This window comes from Lucilia sericata, unplaced genomic scaffold (genome assembly GCF_015586225.1).
Source record: "Lucilia sericata isolate MDLA Ls3-8-SP2 unplaced genomic scaffold, ASM1558622v1 Contig000223F_arrow, whole genome shotgun sequence".
NCBI lineage: Eukaryota > Metazoa > Arthropoda > Insecta > Diptera > Calliphoridae > Lucilia > Lucilia sericata.
The window spans coordinates 418,520-432,277 of NW_023994250.1; positions in this window are offsets into that span (position 1 = coordinate 418,520).

The following is a 13,758-nucleotide window of genomic DNA, read 5'->3' on the forward strand; positions in this document are numbered from 1 at the left end:
GCTATCGGGATGAAGTACGACTTGAATATGTTTTGTGAGCATATAAATCATTCTACCAAATTTTTTCCGGATTGATCCATATATTGTAGTAGCTCCTATATAAGGTCCACTTCAAAAAAATCACTCAAACGCACATATTTCATTATCAAATAAAGGTATCTTGATAAAATTCGACACAAATATGTTTTGTGTAAGGTCATAGCTCCTATACATATAAAGTCCACTTCCGAAAATCACCTAAACGCAAATATTTCATTAATTAATAAATCTATTGTAGTAATCATTATACTAAATCATTATACTAAATTTTTTCTTTATCGGTTGATAATTGGTCACAACTCCCATATACATAAGGTCCATTTCCGAAAATTACTCAAATGCACTTGATAATCAAAGTTATCGGGATAAAATTCGACATAAATGTTTATTTTGTATACATAAATCATTCTACGGATCTTTTTCTTCCGGATCGGTCCATAGGTTGTCTTAGCTCCCATATAAGGTATACTTCTGAAAATCACTTAATATCACTTAATTCGTAATTAAATGATTATCTATATATATAAAATTGAAACTGACTGATTCATCATCGCACAGCCTAAGCGGTTGAAGCTAAAGAGCTGAAATTTGGACAGGTTGGTCTCCCGCCAAATAGATCCACTAAGACGGGATTTTTGGAAATTCGAATGTTTAGGGGGTAAAAAGGGTAAAAACGGGTAAATTCGGTAACCTTATATCTCCTAAACTAGAAAAGATACAAAAACAGTTTAAAGCTTATCGCCGTTCATTTAAAAAATAAACGGACAGGTGTCTGGTACTTTTTTAAAATTCGGCCCCTTTAGGGAATAAACGGGTAAAAACTGTATTTTGGTACTTTTTTCGCACCCTATGTATCTTTTAAACCAGTGCACATTCAAAAAATATTTTTGACTTCTTCATAACTTAACGAAAAAATAAAAATATGAATTTAGTACTTTTTGGATATTCGGACGTTTAAGGGGTTAAAATTGTACCTATTTTTGGTACTTTTTTCATAAAACATTGTTTTTGGTTTATTATACATATGAATACATAATAACGGGCTCCCACTACGATGTTGCAACTTTTTGGAATAGAATTTTTATTTCGTTAATGGGGAGGAAAAAAGTACTAAAAGGGGTAAAAACGGGAAATTTGATTTTATTCAACCACAATGATCCAATTTAGATAAAATTTTTAAATTTAGAAACACTAAATATCCTAATGGGGTGTTATTTGGAACCCCGGTATCAAGTGATATTTTTTGGTACTTTTCATTCTCCAACTGTTCCTTTTTGAGTTTTCTATGATATTGAAATAGAAACATGAAATTAATAATAAAGGGACTTTTCGCTACTTTTTCGTTCTACACCGGTACTTTTTTGAGTTTTCTTTAAAATTAAACCTAGAAACATGAAATTAAGCATGTAGAGCTCGGAGTAAATGAGAATCTATAAAATGGGACTTTTTGGTACTTTTTCGTTCTTCAAAAGGTACTTTTTGAATTTTCTATAATATTGAACCTAGAAACATGAAATTAAACATGTAGAGACCGGAGTAAATGAGAATCTATAAAAGGGGACTTTTTGGTACTTTTTCGTCCTTCGACTGGTACTTTTTGAGTTTTCTATAAAATTTAACCTAGAAACATGAAATTAAAAGCATGTAGAGCCCTTAGTAAATGAGAATCTATAAAAGGGGACTTTTTGATACTTTTTCGTCCTTCGACTGGTACTTTTTGAGTTTTCTATAAAATTTAACCTAGAAACATGAAATTAAGCATGTAGAGCCCGGAGTAAATAAGAATCTATAAAAGGGGACTTTTTGGAACTTTTTCGTCTTTCGACTGGTACTTTTTGAGTTTTCTATAAAATTTAACCTAGAAACATGAATTTAAGCATGTAGAGCCCAGAGTAAATGAGAATCTATAATAAGGGACTTTTTGGTACTTTTTCGTCCTTCGACTGGTACTTTTTGAGTTTTCTATAAAATTTTACCTAGAAACATGAAATTAAGCATGTAGAGCCCTTAGTAAATGAGAATCTATAAAAGGGGACTTTTTGGTACTTTTTCGTCCTTCGACTGGTACTTTTTGAGTTTTCTATTAAATTGAACCTAGAAACATGAAAATAAGCATTTAGAGCCCGTAGTAAATGAGAATCTATAAAAGGGGATTTTTTGGTACTTTTTCGTTATTCAAAAGGTACTTTATGAATTTTCTATAATATTGAAAATAGAAACATGAAAGTATGCATGTAGAGCCTGGATTAAGTGAGAAACTATAAAAGGGGACTTTTTCGTACTTTTTTGTTCTTCAAAAGGTACTTTTTGAATTTTTTATAATATTGAACCTAGAAACATGAAATTAAACATGTAGAGCCCGAATTAAGTGAGGACCTATAAAAGGGGACTTTTTGGTACTTTTTCGTTCTTCAAAAAGTACTTTTTGAATTTTCTATAATATTGATCCTAGAAGCATGAAATTAAGCATGTAGAGCCTGGAGTAAATGAGAATCTATAAAAGGGGACTTTTTGGTACTTTTTCGTTCTTCAAAAGGTACTTTTTGAATTTTCTATAATATTGATCATAGAAGCATGAAATTAAGCATATAGAGCCTGGAGTAAATGAGAATCTATAAGAGGGGACTTTTTGGTACTTTTTCGTTCTTCAAAAGGTACTTTTTGAATTTTCTATAATATTGAACCTAGAAACATGAAATTAAGCAAGTACAGCCAAGATTAAGTGATAACCTATAAAAGGGGACTTTTCGGCACTTTTTCGTTCTTCAAAAGGTACTTTTTGAATTTTCTATAATATTGAACCTAGAAACATGAAATTAAGTACGTAGAGCCCGGAGTAAGTGAGAACATATAAAAGAGGACTTTTTGGTAATTTTTCGTTCTTCAAAAGGTACTTTTTGTGTTTTTTATAACATGAAATTAAGCATGTGGAGCCCGGAGTTAATGAGAATCTATAAAAGGGGACCCTTTGGTAATTTTTCGTTCTTCAACTGGTACTTTTTTAATTTTCTATAATATTGAACCTAGAAACATGAAATTAAATAAAAGAGGTCTTTTGTTACTTTTTCGTACTTCATTGGTACTTTTTGAGTTTTCTAAAATATTGAATATATAAACATAAATTTATATAGGGGACTTTTTGATATTGCAGATATATATACATTTACAATAATATTTATTTTATTCCATTACGATGAGGGTAGCGAAGCACACTGGGTATAGCTAGTATCCGGATAAAATTCAAAATGAGTATGTTCTGTGTACAGATATATCATTATATTAAAATGTTTTAAACTGGCCTATTAATATACATACATATTTCTCGACATAATTAAAATTAGTTTGACATATGCATAAATGTTAGTACCCTCAATAAGGAAACAAAAATTTCGCCAAGTTATCTAAAAACAAGTTAGAGTGCTATATTCGGCTCTGCCGAATCTTAAATAACCTCCACCAGCAAGCTACTTTTCATTGAGACCCATTTAACTATCTAATTTTTAGATAACTTGGCGAAATTTTTGTTTCCTTATTGAGGGTACTAACATTTATGCATATGTCAAACTAATTTCAATTATGTCGAGAAATATGTATGTATATTAATAGGCCAGTTTGAAAACATTTTAATATAATGATATATCTGTACACAGAACATACTCATTTTAAATTTTATCCGGATATAATCATTTAATTACGAATTAAGTGATATTAAGTGATTTTCAGAAGTATACCTTATATGGGAGCTAAGACAACCTATGGACCGATCCGGAAGAAAAAGATCCGTAGAATGATTTATGTATACAAAATAAACATTTATGTCGAATTTTATCCCGATAACTTTGATTATCAAGTGCATTTGAGTAATTTTCGGAAATGGACCTTATGTATATGGGAGTTGTGACCAATTATCAACCGATAAAGAAAAAATTTAGTATAATGATTTAGTATAATGATTACTACAATAGATTTATTAATTAATGAAATATTTGCGTTTAGGTGATTTTCCGAAGTGGACTTTATATGTATAGGAGCTATGACCTTACACAAAACATATTTGTGTCGAATTTTATCAAGATACCTTTATTTGATAATGAAATATGTGCGTTTGAGTGATTTTTTTGAAGTGGACCTTATATAGGAGCTACTACAATATATGGATCAATCCGGAAAAAATTTGGTAGAATGATTTATATGCTCACAAAACATATTCAAGTCGTACTTCATCCCGATAGCCTTATTATTCAAGGAAATACATGCGTTTAAGTGATTTTCGTATGTGAACCCTCTATGGGAGCCTATCCGGAAAAAATTTCGTAGAGTGATTCATATAAAGACAATACATATTTGTGTCGAATTTTATCAAGATAACTTTATTTAACAGTGAAATATGTGCGATTAAGTAATTTTCGGAAGTGGGACTTATATGGGAGCTATCACCAATAATGGACCGATCCGGGGAAAAAGTGGTAGAATGATTTATATGTACACATTACATATTCAAGTCGAATTTTATCCTTATAGCTTTAGAATTTAATGAAATATATTCGTTTGATTTTCGGAAGTGGACCTTATATGGGGGCTATGACCTATTATGAGCCTATCCGGAAAAAATTTCGTAGAGTGACTCATATAAAGACAAAACATATTTGCGTCGAATTTTATCAAGATAGCTTTATTTGACAATGAAATATGTGCTTTTAAGTGATTTTCGAAAGTGGGCCTTATATGGGAGCTATGACCAATAATGAACCGATCCGTAAAAAATTTGGTGGAATGATTTTAATGTATACAAAACATATTTGTGTCGAATTTCATCCCGTTAACTTTAGAATTCAATGAAATATATGCGTTTAAGTGATTTTCGGAAGTGGACCTTATATGGGAGCTATGACCAATTATGGGCCTATTCGGAAAAAATTTAGTAGAGTAATTCATATGTAGACAAAATCTATTTATGTCGAATTTTATCACGATAGATTAATTTGACAATGAAATATGTGTTTTTAAGTGATTTTCGGAAGTGGGCCTTATATGGGAGCTATGACCAATAATGGACCAATCCGTAAAAAAAATTGTAAAATGATTTGTATGTACACAAAACATATTTGTGTCGAATTTTATCCCAATAGCTTTATAATTCATTGAAATATATGCGCTTAAGTGATTTTCGGAAGTGGACCTTATATGGGAGCTATGACCAATTATTGGCCTATCCGGAAAAAATTTCGTAGAGTGATTCATATAAAGACTAAACATATTTGTGTCGAATTTTATCAAGATAGCTTTGTTTGACAATGATATATGAGCTTTTACATGATTTTCGGAAGTGGGCCTTATATGGGAGCTATGACCAATAATGGACCGATCCGTAAAAAATTTGGTAGAATGATTTGTATGTATACAAAACATATTTATCTCGACTTTTATCACAATAGCTTTACTCATCAAAGAAATATGTGCGTTTAGGTGATTGTCGGAAGTGGACCTTATATGAGAGCTATGACCAATTGTGGACCGACTGAGATCTGCGTAGATAGTATGATTTCTGTTCATATTATATTTGCATGTACAAAATTTTGTGTTGATACCGATATATTTGAGGGAGTTATTAACGATAAACTAATTTCCGGGAATATATACCTTTGTATGGGGGCTATGGGAAATATTGGATCGATTGTAAAGATTTTGAACACAATTGATTACTGCCCTGAAAAAATAATGTGTGACAAAATTCATTGAAATATCTTTGGTAGTTTCCGAGAAAACTTCAAAAGAATTATGAAAAAATCGTAATTTTTTTCGAGGTAGTCTGAAATTTTTACTTATAACTTTTTACGTTGTGAACCGATTTTGCTGATTTTCAATTCCAAACTGCTTAGGACAATAATGAATATTCTTAGTGAATTTGGCTGATTTTTTTTGCTTAGTTTTAACGTGAGCGTGTTTTAACCAGACAGACAGACGGACATAGCTAAATCGACTAAGAATTTCATAAGGATCAAGAATATATATACTTTGTTAGGTCTCAGGTGAATATTTCTAGGTGTTACACACGGAATGACAAACTTATATATACCCTCTATCACCACTGATGGTGGTGGAGGGTATAACAAACAAAGCAAGAAACAAAACAAAAAAGTAAACAACACGGCTTATTGAAAAAAGAGAGGGGAGTGCAGAAACGTTTAACTTCTCTGTTGCTGTTTTCTTTTTGTAATTTGCATATTTGTTTTTGTTGTTGTTTTTAATAAGTTTTTTGTAAACAAATATGTATGTAAACAGTGCCCCGTTTTTGTAATTCTCGCATCGAGAAAATCTGCCGATCATGATCATCTTGTGTAAAACAGGGTGAGTACAAGAAATTTAAAAATTTCTTATTAAATTTTAATGAGTACAGTTTAAAAATAATCTGAGTCACACTGTTAAAAACTGGAAGACTATTATATTTTAAGTTTTTTCTCGATTCGAGAAAATTACAGAAACGAGGTACAGGCTTTGGCAAAGCGAAAATAGGATTTTATTGTTTTATATTTTTGTTTATAGTGATAAATTGTGAATGAGATAATGATCTATTTTATTATAATATCGTTACGATTGTTACTAAATCGAAAGGAATATTTTTATAAGAATTAGGACTTCAGTTTTATATTCAGAGTTTTCGATTGGAGATTTTTCGTTATTTAAACTTTTCAAAATAATTAAATTGAAGGACATTCCTGAGGAAACAACGAACTGCGAATATAAAAACATGTGTAAATAATGCTTGGGGACACTTCAAGATATGCCAAATAATGTACTGATATTGGTGTTTGACCTGGAAAAATATTAGTAGGACATCAGTATCGGAATTCAGTATTTTTTTTTTTAATTTTAAGTATTGATATCGTAAAGTAATGACAAATATCGGTTACATTAACGAATTTTCAATTCCCTAACTTTTTAACGACCGTAGAATATTTTAAAGGTAAAGATCGGAAAAATATATAGGAATGTCAAAAGTTATATATTGAAATATTTTTAAAATATAAAATTATTAACGTGAACTTTTTATTGGTCGTTACACTGCCGATACTTTTCGAATACCACATAACGAAAATTATTGTTAACTTAAGAATTTTTACTATTTAACGGCAAAATGTTGTAGTTAAAAAAACACTGAATTGCGGTACATAATTAATAGTTTTGATTGATTTGGAAAATTTAAATGATGGATTAACGAATTGATTCAGTGTCAGTAAGTAATAAAAAAAAGTCTGTAAAAAAATATAAGTAAAGTTTAGTTGGTCATGCCGGTACATGGTACATCGCAATAAATGGATAGGTATATCGCTTATATGCAGGTTTAGCACAGCGAGAATTTGATGATATTCTTCTTTTTTGAGTTATTCTAACCAATTAAGAAATAGTAGTGTAAAGTGAAAACTGTAAGTTAAATAGGTGATGGTTATATGTTATATAAAAATAGATAAAAGTTGAAACTTCTAATTATAAATCATGTCTTTTGCGATAAAGAGTGTTTAACCGTACTTAGCAATTTATCGTTTATTATTCATTTACTTGCTATTAAACTTGCATATATTAACAAAAGACTGAAATTTATAGTTTATTAATGTTTTCTTTCAAACAGTACTTAAAAAATACACATAAGAAAAATTAAGGCGTTAAGGTCTTATTATGCATATACAAAATCAGTGTATAATTGGAAGCCAATACATATCGTTATGCGCTTCTATATGAAGGCTAATAGAAGGCCCATTAGATGGCCTCATAGAATATCTACTATTAAATTCTATTAGAAGACATTAAAATTTAATAAATGTCTTAAGAAATGTAATAAAAGTCTTTGTCGAGTGATATAAGGGAGAATTTATACAGCATATACCTAATGGATGGACTACTAATGACATCCAAATAAAATTTATTTATAATTAGATAAGACATTATTTAATTTAAACATTTTTTATTGTTTTGTAAAACTATTTGGAACATTTCCACTCTTTGTTTTGAACAGCTAACATTTCTTTACTGGGGTGTACAGTAGAGTACTCCAGCATTGTGAACGTAGCGTAAATATGTAGGGGATAATAAGTCAATAGAAGAAATCTTCGTTATTTTTTATTTTTATAATAGTCGAAATACTTTTGTAAAACAAGTTGTATATCTAATTTTGACAATTGAGGTTTTAAACTTCTGATGAAACTTTTACTAAGACCCATCACATTTTCTAAAAGAAAATATTAATCAAAGCAAATTATACACTTTGATAATATCAATAAAGTTAATTTTTTACCACAGATTTGAACACAATTTGGTACAAGTATTGCCCATATGCATAGAAATGTTACTGTGAAATTTTTTTCCGATCGGTCCATAATTGGTCATAGTTCCCATACAAGGTCCCCTTCCGAAAATCACTTAAACGCGCATAACTCATTACTAAATTAAGATATCCATATAAAATTTTGTATAAGTATTGCCCATATGCATAGAAATATTACAGAACATTTTTTTCCGATCGGTCCATAATTGGTCATAGCTCCCATACAAGGTCCCCTCCCGAAAATCACTCAAACGCGCATAACTCATTACTTAATTAAGATATCAATATAAAATTTGGCACAAGTATTACTCATATGCACAGAAATATTACTGTGAAAATTTTTTTCGATCGGTCCATAATTGGCATAGCTCCCATACAAGGTCCCCTCCCGAAAATCACTTAAACGCGCATAACTCATTACTTAATTAAGATACCCATATGGTACAAATATTATTCATATGCACAGAAATATTACAGATAATTTTTTTTCCGATCGGTCCATAAGTGGTCATAGCTCCCATATAAGGTCCCCTCCCGAAAATCACTTAAACGCACATAACTCATTACTAAATTAAGATAACCATATAAAGTTTGGCAGAAATATTGCTCATATACAGAGAAATATTACTGTTAAATTGTTTTCCTATCGATCCATAATTGATCACAGCTCCCATACAAGGTCCCTTTCAGAAAAACACTTAAAGGCACATAACTCATTACCAAATAATGATATAAATAAGTACTATTTTTGTTCATAAATACTATTTTGTAATGCAAAAAGCACTTAATGCTATTTCAAAAATTTTTCACGATCGGTCTATATTTGTTCATATCTCTCATACTAGGTCCTGCCCCTAAAAGCGCTTTAACCGTATTTAACTATTTGCATTATCAATTTGTGTAGAACAAAATTATATATATGTATGCGTTTTGAAAATCCTTAAATCTTTCACACACATGCATACATGCAAGCAAATACGAGATATCGCTAAAGCATATCTTAGGGCGCTATAAAAATTTAAATGAAAGTGGCGTTTCTAATGTTCAATAAATCTTGGAATTGTAGTAGATTTAAGCTGTTTAAATCTTGGGATTTTTCTATTTAAGACATGAGAAAACTTATTTCTACAAATATTTTATTTATTAGAAATGTATTAATACAAAAGTTGCTGGTGGAGGGTATTTAAGATTCGGCTCAGCCGAATATAGCACTCTAACTTGTTTATATATAACGTCGCCATTTTAAGTCCAATCGTAACATAATATATCAATATTTATGGCTTGACTGTAGCTATATTCCACTCTTAGGCAATTTTTTTAATTCGACGTCATATTCTATATATCTCGGATCCTTCCCCAAAATCTAAAATTGTGCCTATACTGGAATAAAGTATATTTAATTATATGAGCTATTAGCTTCTAAAATGCTCACTTTTATGCATAAACAGCTATTTTACAGGTAATTAAAAAAAACCTGTATAGTTCTAGCTACAAACAATTAATTTCCTAGGGATATGGTCGAAAACTATTTTTTCAAATTAATTTACAATACAAAAAAATTTCATTCTGCCCCCTATCTGAACACAAGAAAGATAATTTTATTCAGCATTTAATTTTATTAATTAATAACAAAATCACGTAGGTACATAAAAACTAAACATTTTATTTTATAAAAATCGTTGAAAAAATAAAGAGTTATGCTTCATAAAAATATTTCATGTTTTTACCATAAAATTACTTGCATATTTCATGTTTTTTTTTAACAATTTTCAAAAATGTTTATACTAATTTTTATAAAATGTAATAAATTTATTTAATGATAGATAAACTTTTCTTAAATAGTTATATATTTTTAAAGAAGTTCTTGAAATAAAAACTAATGAAAAATATTACTCGGGAATGGCCGACCATATGATACCAGTTATGAGTATATCTGAAATGTGATTTCTTTTTTAATAAAGCATTTATATTGAAATTTGTCCATTACTTTTTAAGCAATTTATTGATGAAAAACTGATTTTCTGAAAGAGCCTATCAAAATTTGGTGGAGGGATTTATGTTCATGTAGGAGTTAGATATGCAGATTTTCATCATAATGGTAATGTCTAAGAGGGAAGGAGTTACAATTAAGAGCTCCGATCTAATCCATTTTCAAACAACTTCGTCTTTTGGTAAAATTAAATATTTGAGCCTATTTTCATCAAATTATCTGGAAAATTGCGACTTGTAGTTTGATTACAAGGTTTACATGGACGGACGGATATAGCTTAAGCACTATATTGCCGTAGGATATACATACATAGTTAACTTTCTGCTATTTTGAAAGGAAGTAGGATCTGAAATGATTTGTAACTGAAAAAAAGGATATGTTTTATAGTTATAGGATATAGTTCATTTCAAAATTTTCGTCTGTCTTTCGTGGCAAATTAATTGTTTGTTGTGAGAACGGTTGATAAATACTTGAACATTTTTAAATATCTATGAAATAGGTGTTTATGCATAAAAGTGATCATTTTAAAAGCTAATAGTTCATATAATTCAATGTACTTTATTCCAGTATAGCCACAATTTTAGATTTTGGGGAAGGATCCGAGATATCAGAAGTCGCGCATAGAATATGACGTCGAATTAAAAAATTGTCTAAAAGTGAAATATAGCTAAAGTCAAGCCATAAATATTGATATATACGTTACGATCGGACTTAAAATGGCGGCGTAATATATAAAAAACAAAAAGGGCGGTATTTCTAGGCGTGTCAAAAAATATTTTTTATATTTTTGGAAATGTTATTAACATATCTTTAATCCTAGGGGGTGACTGACACAACTTTTTTTTTTGTCCATAGAGACCGACCCATTCTAATGTACATATATAAAAACAAATATTTTATTGTTAATATGATATGATTAAAATATCTGTTGATTTAATAATTTAAAAATAAGAAAATAATACTCTCTACCCACAGACATATAAGTGAAAGAAAGTCAGTCCCAAACAAAATGCATAAAAAAAGGAAATGCGTGTGTTTGTATTAAATACTAAAGTGGAGCACTTGCATTTAGCAAGGACACACACGAATAGACATAATAACTACAACAAAAAAACTTAAATGATAGTTGAAAAAATAAACGTCATATAAAAGCAACGACAACAACAACAATGAAATGTAAACGAAAATGTAAACAATACACATTTATACAGAGAGAACAATTGTATACATGTATACTGATATAGTGTACTGCATTTGTATGTATAAATGTATGTTTATTTGTATGCTATATTTACGTCTAAAATTTTACTCACAAAAAAATTCTCTCTACATATTTACATAACAGTATTTATGATATAAAATGATACTGTAAATGTTGTATACAAAAAGGCGCAAATTCTATGAAAATGTTGGCATACAAATGTTTATGTACATATGTATGTATGTATAAATGACTGTAAATAGGAAATAATATAGAAACTAAAATGTAACAATAAAAAAATAAGGAATGATTATGAAGAAATAAACACAACAGCAACAACACACAAATATTGTTGAGTATATGAATAGAGGTAAGTGAACATTTAATGGCCATGAATAAATTAGATTTTGTATGCAGCATGAGAAAAACAATTGTATCCTTTACATCTCGTGTGTATTTGTTTTGTTAAATGTTAACAATGACGATAGAGATGGATTGACATTTTTTTTTCCACTTTTAATTTTTGAAATAAAACGGTGAATTACGTAATGTGCAATGCTGCAATATATGTAAGTGGATGGATGCATATTTGCTCATGTGTAATTTGTTAAGGAAATATGTTAGTGTTAGTGGGCGTTAAAAGATGGAAAAAAGTATTAAATACTTTTCTAAAACGTGATTGACTGTAACAGTTATATGCTCTGTGAAAGGTATTACGTAAAAAATAGATTTTAACTTAAAATGGAACAGGCTAGGAAAAAGGTTTAATAATTGAATCGGAATTACGACAGCAATTACACTGGTCTGCAATGAAATCCTTGTTTAAGAAAAAATTAAAATAGAATTAAAGATATTAATATACAAAAGCAATATCTGCATTTCATGTCTTTCTATCACGTCGAGTTTCAGAAATATTAAAATTTTTTATTAACCCTTGTTTTGCCGACCTCATTCCAGAAGTTTTTTTTAAACATATATTTCATTGTTGTCATTATATTTATCACAAATGACAAAAATTCAAGATCAAATGTGGTTCCATCTGGAACTCCATATGTTATATGTTGTAATACCCTACACCACTATTGCGGGTAGGCTATTATGCGTTTGTGTTGCTGTTTGTAACACCCAAAAGTATTCCAATCAGATCAGAATTACTTTCTGAATCGATTTATCCGCCCGTCCATCTGTCTGTCTGTCCGTCCGTCTGTTTGTCCGTCCGTCCGTCTCTATGTCTAATTTTAAGATAATTTGATGAAATTTGGAACATACCCTTCTTTTGACCCAAGAAGGAAGTTTACTGAAAATGGTTAAAATCGGTTCATTATTTCGCCTAGCTCCCATACAAACTTATCCCACGAATCGGGCTTTTATGCTGTCACACACTAAACATAATTCCAGGGGACTGTCCAACCAATATACACAAATAAGAGATCACCTACTAGATGTTTTTAACAAAAAATAATAGTTCTTTCGCTTTTATATGTAAACCTTTAAATAAAAGTACAAATTAAAATGTTGCAAATAATTCGAGGAGATTTAATACTTATATTTCATGTGTCAAAGACAAAACCAATTAAAAACAAGTAGGAAATTATAGTCGGGCGAGGCTAAACATATAATACCCTACACCAGTTACAAAAATAAAATGCGATTTAGTTTTCATAATAAAGAATTTAAGTTGTATTGCCTCAGATATACTTAAGCCATTTATTTATACCCTCCACCACCATCAGTGGTGATAGAGGGTATATATAACTTTATCATTCCGTGTGTAACACCAAGAAATATTCATCTGAGACCCAACAAAGTATATATATTCTGGGTCCATATCAAATTCTGAGTCGATTTAGCTATGTCCGTCTGTCTGTGTAAAACACGCTCACGATAAAACGAAGCAATAGAGTTTAACCAAATTCACAAAAAATGTTCTTCATTTTCCCAAGTTCTTTGGTATTGAAAATGAGCAAAATCGGTTCACACCGGGAAAAGTTATGAATCAAAATTTAAAACAGCCTCGAAAAAAATAAGCATTTTTTACACATTCTGATGTAATTTTCTCAAAAACTATGCAAGATAATTCCATGAAAATTACCATACGTTCGTTTCTACACAAGAGCTTGATATCTGCTGAAAATTGCCGGAATCGGTCCACAATTTCATATACCTCCCATACAAAAGTACATATTTCCGGAAAACGGGTTTTTTGTT